Source organism: Fopius arisanus, unplaced genomic scaffold, assembly GCF_000806365.1.
Source record: "Fopius arisanus strain USDA-PBARC FA_bdor unplaced genomic scaffold, ASM80636v1 scaffold00013, whole genome shotgun sequence".
Lineage (NCBI taxonomy): Eukaryota > Metazoa > Arthropoda > Insecta > Hymenoptera > Braconidae > Fopius > Fopius arisanus.
This window is the reverse complement of record NW_011887752.1, coordinates 415164-422171: the sequence shown is the minus strand read 5'-3', so window position 1 is coordinate 422171 and position 7008 is coordinate 415164. Positions and strand designations below refer to the sequence as shown.

The window sequence follows — 7008 nt, the reverse complement described above, 5'->3', positions numbered from 1 at the left end:
GGAACACCGCGGAAAAATTCCGTGACTTTAGATAAAAATTACGTGACAGTTCCGTAAAATTTCCGACAACCACATTTCGCTCCAGAATTACGGAAAATACACGTAATTTTTATTGAATATTTCTCTCAGTGTAATATGAAGAACTTGAAATCGACGGTGCGGCATAATATTGCCGAATAATTATCAAAATATATCCAAAATATGCCAGGATCACGCCTCATGCAGGATTCAAGAGGAAGTCGGTGCGTGCCACATAAATTCTCGGATCGGTTCGTGTTAAGAAAAGAGGGACCAGCATACAGAAACCATTGGCTTATTTTGGTTACCAAAGTAGTCAGACACCCCCACGGTATCCTCCATTTTCCCAAAACACGCCGTAAAGCAAAAAATTTCAAGAATCCAAGAGGAGTCATTGGTGAAGTCACGGTGTGACTCGGAATTGAAATTATATGAAATCAGTCCTGAAATCATGGGAAATCACTGGAAATCCTTTGAAGTCATCTGAAATCATCGGAAATCGCTGGAAATTATTTAAAATCACCTAAAGTCTTCTGGAATTATAAAATCATGAAATCATGAAATCATGAGGAAATCATAAGGAATCACTTGAAATCATGAAATCATGCGAAATGATTTGAATTAATCGGAAATCACTTGAAATCCTTTCAAGTCATTATGAAATCATTAAAAATCAAAAATCATCGAAAATCACTTAAAATTCATTAAAATCACCTGAAATCTTCTAGAATTATAAAATCATATGAAATCATCAGAAATCACTTGAAATTCTTTGAGGTCACCTGAAATCATTTGAAATCACGAAATCAGCAGAAAAAATTTTTGAAATTACTCGAAGTCACTTTAAATAAACAATCATTGTGTCATGATATTTAACATCGAATAATCCCTGAGAAGGCTCCCTAAATTTCCCAAAATTGAAATTAAAATTCCGCAATTTCCCGCAACAACTTTTGACAATGACAACCGCACCTCTCAATCAACCAATCCAATCACAACTCCAAAAACCTGATAACCGGAGATAAAATTTTTCTGTTGGGACACCCCGCGTCGCAAGCTGGCTGACACGAACCTCTAACAAATGACTGTTTTATGTTCCAGGGAGAGAAAATGAAGGGAGAATGACGAGACGATTTTCGAGCTGCTGGTTTGATGCCCAATAAAAAATAAGAAGAGAGCCAACGAGGGGAAGGGGAAAAAAGAAATAAGAATCAGATTCAAAAAGAGACACTCCTACGCATTGTGGTGGAAGAGGTGTTACTTGTCAAGTCGACGGGGCCCCCGAGGCAATGACAGGGCCCCGTAGGAATTAGCATGGGATAATGGGTAAGACTGCATATTTTTTATAATACATAACCCCATGTCCACGGGGTCCCTTCTCCCTTCAATGAACAACCCAAATATCCTCTTGAAACAGGAACAGTCATTCCTCATTCAATACCACCGACCGGTGAAATACCTCTGAGTCATAACAACAGGCCCATTTCACCGCGCACTCTCCTCAAAAATCCTCATAATATCACGAAATCTATCATCTTTTGGAAACAGATTACTTCATTACTTCATTTATTAAACAATTTCATTCGATTTTGGATGAGTTTTTTTCTACAGAGGAGACGGGAAGTTCTTCTTATCGTTCAACATTTTTGTGACAGTCAAGGAGTCGTTGGATAGGATTTGGATTAGGTAGGAAGGGGAACAGGATAATTCTCGATGTAATTTTTACAAGAAAAAGTTGTTCATACTGATAGTTTCAGCTTTCGCAGACATTTATTTCTCAAAATTGGGAGACTCAGCTTCAATTGTGTTTCACACGATAGTTATGAAATTATTGCTGATATCTTCTCATTTGTCATGTTCTTTGTAAATTTCTGGGAAACTACATCAGGAATTTATCAAAAAACTTGAAAAATTAGAGAATATCGACGATAATTTCTTAAAATAAAAAAAAAATATAATAAATAAATGTATATATATATATATAATAAAATAAAAAATGAAGTCGATACATAAAATATATAAGAATATATTCAAAATATATTTTTCTTGCTTTTTCATTCTGTAATGAAAGTATATGATAAATCCCTTGAGGTCAGCGGATGAAATTCAATTTTGTAATTAAATTTCCAAAATTCTTAACTAACAATTTCTGTTCTCACATTTTTATGTATAAAAAGGAAAAACCTCACCCTGAGGGGAAGCCTTTTGGTCAGGTAGAGTTGTCTTTTACGAGACTTCCGCTCGATGATGAAACCGAGAAATTAAAAATGCCCGGAATTTCTACCGACGGGGATCGAATTCACGTCTGACGCCTCAACCAATCGGCCATTGTCATCAGTTTTTCCACATACATATAAAAATTCTGCGCAAAAATCTCAGATTTTGGTCAAGTGTCCCATCTCTCACGTCTCGAATATGAACAGGAGATAATGGAATATCATGAAACGCGAACTACAAGAAATTTCTTTCCTTCACCTGCGAAAATGATAAAATGACGAGAAAACAGTGAAAATTGTGTGCATAATTTACAATAAATTATACAAATGTCACTTTGGATATCCAGTGCAATTCCACCTTGATCACAAGACATTGAAAAAAAAATGAAGGATTCGTTTAGTTGTCCTATCATGACAGATGGAGTATTTAGTAGTGATGTGTCCCCTGATTATGTTAGGTCTGACCTTTTTTGAGATACGAGTGATGTGACATCAGCCAACGAATCAAAGTGACTGACGACACAAGCTGGACAAGGAGAGTGACACCTGACGGTTTAGGTAACGCCTCCTCGACACCTGGGCAACTTGTTGGAGGTCTTTTTGCCGAGTAGGTGCTTCCTAACAAGCGAGTATATGCTTTTTTTTTTCATTTTTTTCTCTTTCTCTCTCAACACCCCACCAGTCATCTGCTTTTTTTTACCTCCAGTGGTATTACACACACCCACATTCTTTGATGACGAGAGAAGTGATGAGGGAGATCTGATAAATAGTGTATCCTCCATTCCTGGTACCTCCCCAACACCCACGTGCTAATGTGGCCAGGGTTTCACATCATCTTGGGGATCTGGAGTATCCTGGAAAATGCCGTCATCGTGTTCCTGCAGAGGGAACAAGAAAGGAACATGATCGTTTTGGCAATTTATGAACATCACATGTCTCTTCGCTTTTTTTTCATCGGGTTATAAAAAAAGGTGAGCAGCTCTTGGCCCATTGTTTAAGAATTCGCAACGTGTGATTTTTTCCATTTTTATTTTGTTGCAGCATAATCTGCAGTTTGAATTCGAATAAAAGATTACAATTGAAATGAACCCAGGCGCTCATCATTCATCATTGTCCATTGGATTTGGTTCTTTGTGGGAGATTCGTGAGGCGAATATATGTTTTTTGATAGAGCGTTCCTTTGATCGGTTTGGACGATGATAACCATCGGATATTCCAATGGCATTTTCGACAGTGGCTCAATGCCTTTTGACCTCAAGTCACGGTCAAAATTGTCAGCATCATTCAATGGCAAACATTTTTTTCTTCTTTCCTTTTCAGTTTCTCTGAAAGGTTATCATTGCTTTTCAAATATTTCCAATCGAATCCTCCAAATCGAGTGATCCAATCCTGTTTGTTTTTTTATCCACTCAAGATTCTTCAATTCTCTCGTCATTTTATTAAATAAAATTTTACTATTTTATTTTGGGATTGGCAATACACAATCAATTAAAAAAGGAATAAATTAATGGATGCCTAGAAAGTCCATAAAAACGATGAATCACAGTAAAATAAACATCAAGATAAATTACACACGATAAACCGGTAAGTGACAATATTTAATAAAAATGTAAATAACGAATTAAGGTGACGAAAAAAAATCAAAGATCAAAATTTGAATATGAATTAACAAGCACCGAGTGCTGTCTGCTAGTTTCTATTTTCTCCTGAATAATTAAAATGATTTTAAATAATAAAAATTGTTTCCCATTACTGTTTCGGAAAAAAAAATATCATTCTTACTCAGACGCACCTGAAATGGAGGAATTAGTGATGATCAGTGCTTGTCAGTGTTATAAATAAATTAAATAAACTCTTTAAAAACTAATGGCTTTGAACATTGTGATATTAATAGATTGCCGGTGGGATGGAATAGCATTTTCTATTTTGCACGGGCGCGAGAAGCGTGGGATTTTGAGGTGCATCAGGGACAGAAAAATAATCATGAGAAATCCATGGTATTTCTGACATGATTGTAGGTATATCGGGACCACCCTCTGGGGCTTCCGGTGTTCAGTTATGGCACGGGGATGACTAACTGTTAATATTACCGAGAGGCCAAAGAATGAGGTGGGCATCGCGTGTTCGCGTGTCCCTAATAGTAAACCTCGCTTATTGGTTGGAGGATGAAATATCATATCGGTAGCGACTAAATCAGTGGCTAACTTATTGGTAAGTGGTTTACCAGAATGCGTAGCACGGGATTGCCTGAGGGCGTGAATTTTTTATATTTTCAGGAAAGTTGGCTGGGAATGATCATAGAGTCATTTCGTTGGAGAAGGTCAGGGGGTCAGGTGGGAATTTCTGTGAATTGCTTCTGGCACTGGTCGAGGCGAATATTCCGTTGTTTCATCGAACAAAAATTGAATTAATGTCATTAATAATAACAGAGATACAATCCGAATACAAAATATCTGAAAATATCCATCAATGCTCAGATCCTGAGGCATTTAAGGTGGTTGTCGCGCGACAGTCTCTGTAAAAAGTTTATCCGCTATAAAACGGGCCAGTTTAGAACACAATCTTTTAGCGGTATATAGTCTCACTTGATTGATTGCATTGTGCATGGATAGCTAAAGCATAACTATATATTTTCCATATTAACTATTTTCAATTATATAAATTTATGAAATTCCGATAATTATATTCCGTAAACCAAACGGTCAATCGATTTGATTTTTTTTTTCTGTATTTCCTCCCACGATGTATATTCCACGTTTTTTTTTTATTTCTGAAACTGTCGAACCGTTAATTTTTAAAAAATTCTAATCGGCAAAACTCCATTTAAACACGTGTTAAATCACTCGAATTTCAAAAATTTATATCTCAAGTTCAAAACGGTCAATTGCAAACGGAAAAGGCTCATCTTGTTGCTAATTTTTCAAACTATTCACCATAAAATTTTTAACGAAAACTGTCGAAAAAAAATTCTACGCGACAACAACCTTAACGAGCGGAAGATCGAAACGCTTCAAGAAATCGGTTAAATAATTGCTCGATTACTATAGCACTCTGAATTTAATATAAATAACAAAAATGGTGACATTTTTTAAATTAAGATCTGGGTGGATCTATCGAACGTCATCTTTTGTTTAAATTTTATCATTTTAGATAATTCACCAAATAATTAACAAGTTCCCGATAATTGCACCAGATGATCATTAAAGCATGTAACAAAGAGTCTATCAAACCTGAATTCAACCAAATAAATCCAGAGGACAAATAAAACTCATAAACAATCTGATCTCAATAAAAATGTCAGAAGAATCGCCTTGACGATCCAAACAGGTCATAACAACAATAAATACCAGTGTATTGCTGTTCAGTGGCACAATGGCACAGCACGTTGTAAAATCCATAAATACCATGAGCAAATTATGACAAATGCGAGAAGGATTATTTGTTGGGTGTACGAGTAAAAAATGGGGTGTCGTGTGAGCAAGACAGGGTGGCAATAAAATAATGGCCGATACCAGTGGATCTGGTGTTAGACGATGGAATACGTATGGAATACGAGTGGAATATGAATGGAATACGAATGGAATACCTATAGAATATGTATGGCATATATATGGAATATATATGGAATATATGGCGCATGGGAATCAAACAGTGAGAAAGAGAAAATGAAATAAAGAGAGATGAATGCACCTCTGATTGCCTCTGGTCATGAATAACCAGGCGGCAAATGTGGTAGGGGATTGAGGCAGTGGGGAGTCATACTAATCAGATTTGCATAAGCGTGTTGGTGTATAACACGGCTTAAAGGTAAAATTAAAGCTATCTCTTTCTCACTCGTGGTGAATACAGTGTGGTATAATAGAGAAGCTTGTAGCAGTAGCACGATCACGTAAGTGTGCCACGGCCGTGTGCCCAAGCACAAACTTGCCTGGACTTCTCTACTTGCTCACGGCAAAGGTCGTAAGTGCAGGGTTAGGCCTGTTACTCAATGACCTTTACAGTACTTCATTCTGATCTGGTCTGGATCAGCGAATCTGGTGGTGCTAAATGCTTCCTCTCGCCAGATCCATTTTTTTTTTCGAGTGTATGGATCCCAGGGAAAATTAGTAGACCTGAATTTCCACCTGTATATATATGGCGTGTCCCCTTTTAATATATATTTAGTTAATTATCAATCGTAAGAGATCATGAAGCATCTCTAGTAATGAATGTCTTTTTAATTAATGGTGTATTCGATCTTTTCGGAGCACTGGTGCAAGATATGTCTCATAATTGTGTTGTAATTAATAAATTAATTCCAATTGTGGATTAACCAGTTCCAATTGGGGATTGGCCTGTGTGTTGACGCAGGTTAATCTCCAATTGGAACTGGAAGCTGTCATTCTATGGATGTAGGAATGTTATAATCTTCTACAGTCGTCAGTCAGATGTGTGTGTGCACCAACTGAATTGAAACAGTAAATAACCGGAGCTTTAGCAAGCGTCTGTATTTACAATAACGTGATCTACTGCGCACTCCGTGCGCCGAATTTGAATTTGGCGGTTCGAGTTGACCAATGAGGAATCAGTCCTACGCATTTCGAGATATTTCGACTCGGGCGAACTTCATTCTTGTGTTTCTACTTTCATGAAAATTAATAAAAAGGATCCTGCAATAAAAAAAAATAAAAATCACAAATAAAAATGTGAAATGTTACTGTATTATTCTCTTACATTCAACAAATTTTAATAATATCAGATAGTTCACTCTTAAATAATTTTAGTGTGCGCGAAT

The 7008-nt window shown here is 36.6% G+C and overlaps 1 long non-coding RNA gene across 1 annotated transcript; it reads left to right on the top strand.

Moving 5' to 3' along the window:
• The first annotated feature begins 1128 nt into the window (after positions 1-1128).
• LOC105263121 (uncharacterized) lies at positions 1129-3581 on the top strand. The gene is made up of 4 exons (XR_891883.1): positions 1129-1344; positions 2693-2841; positions 2941-3205; positions 3276-3581. It is a non-coding gene; the product is annotated as an uncharacterized lncRNA (long non-coding RNA).
• The last annotated feature ends 3427 nt before the right edge of the window (positions 3582-7008 follow it).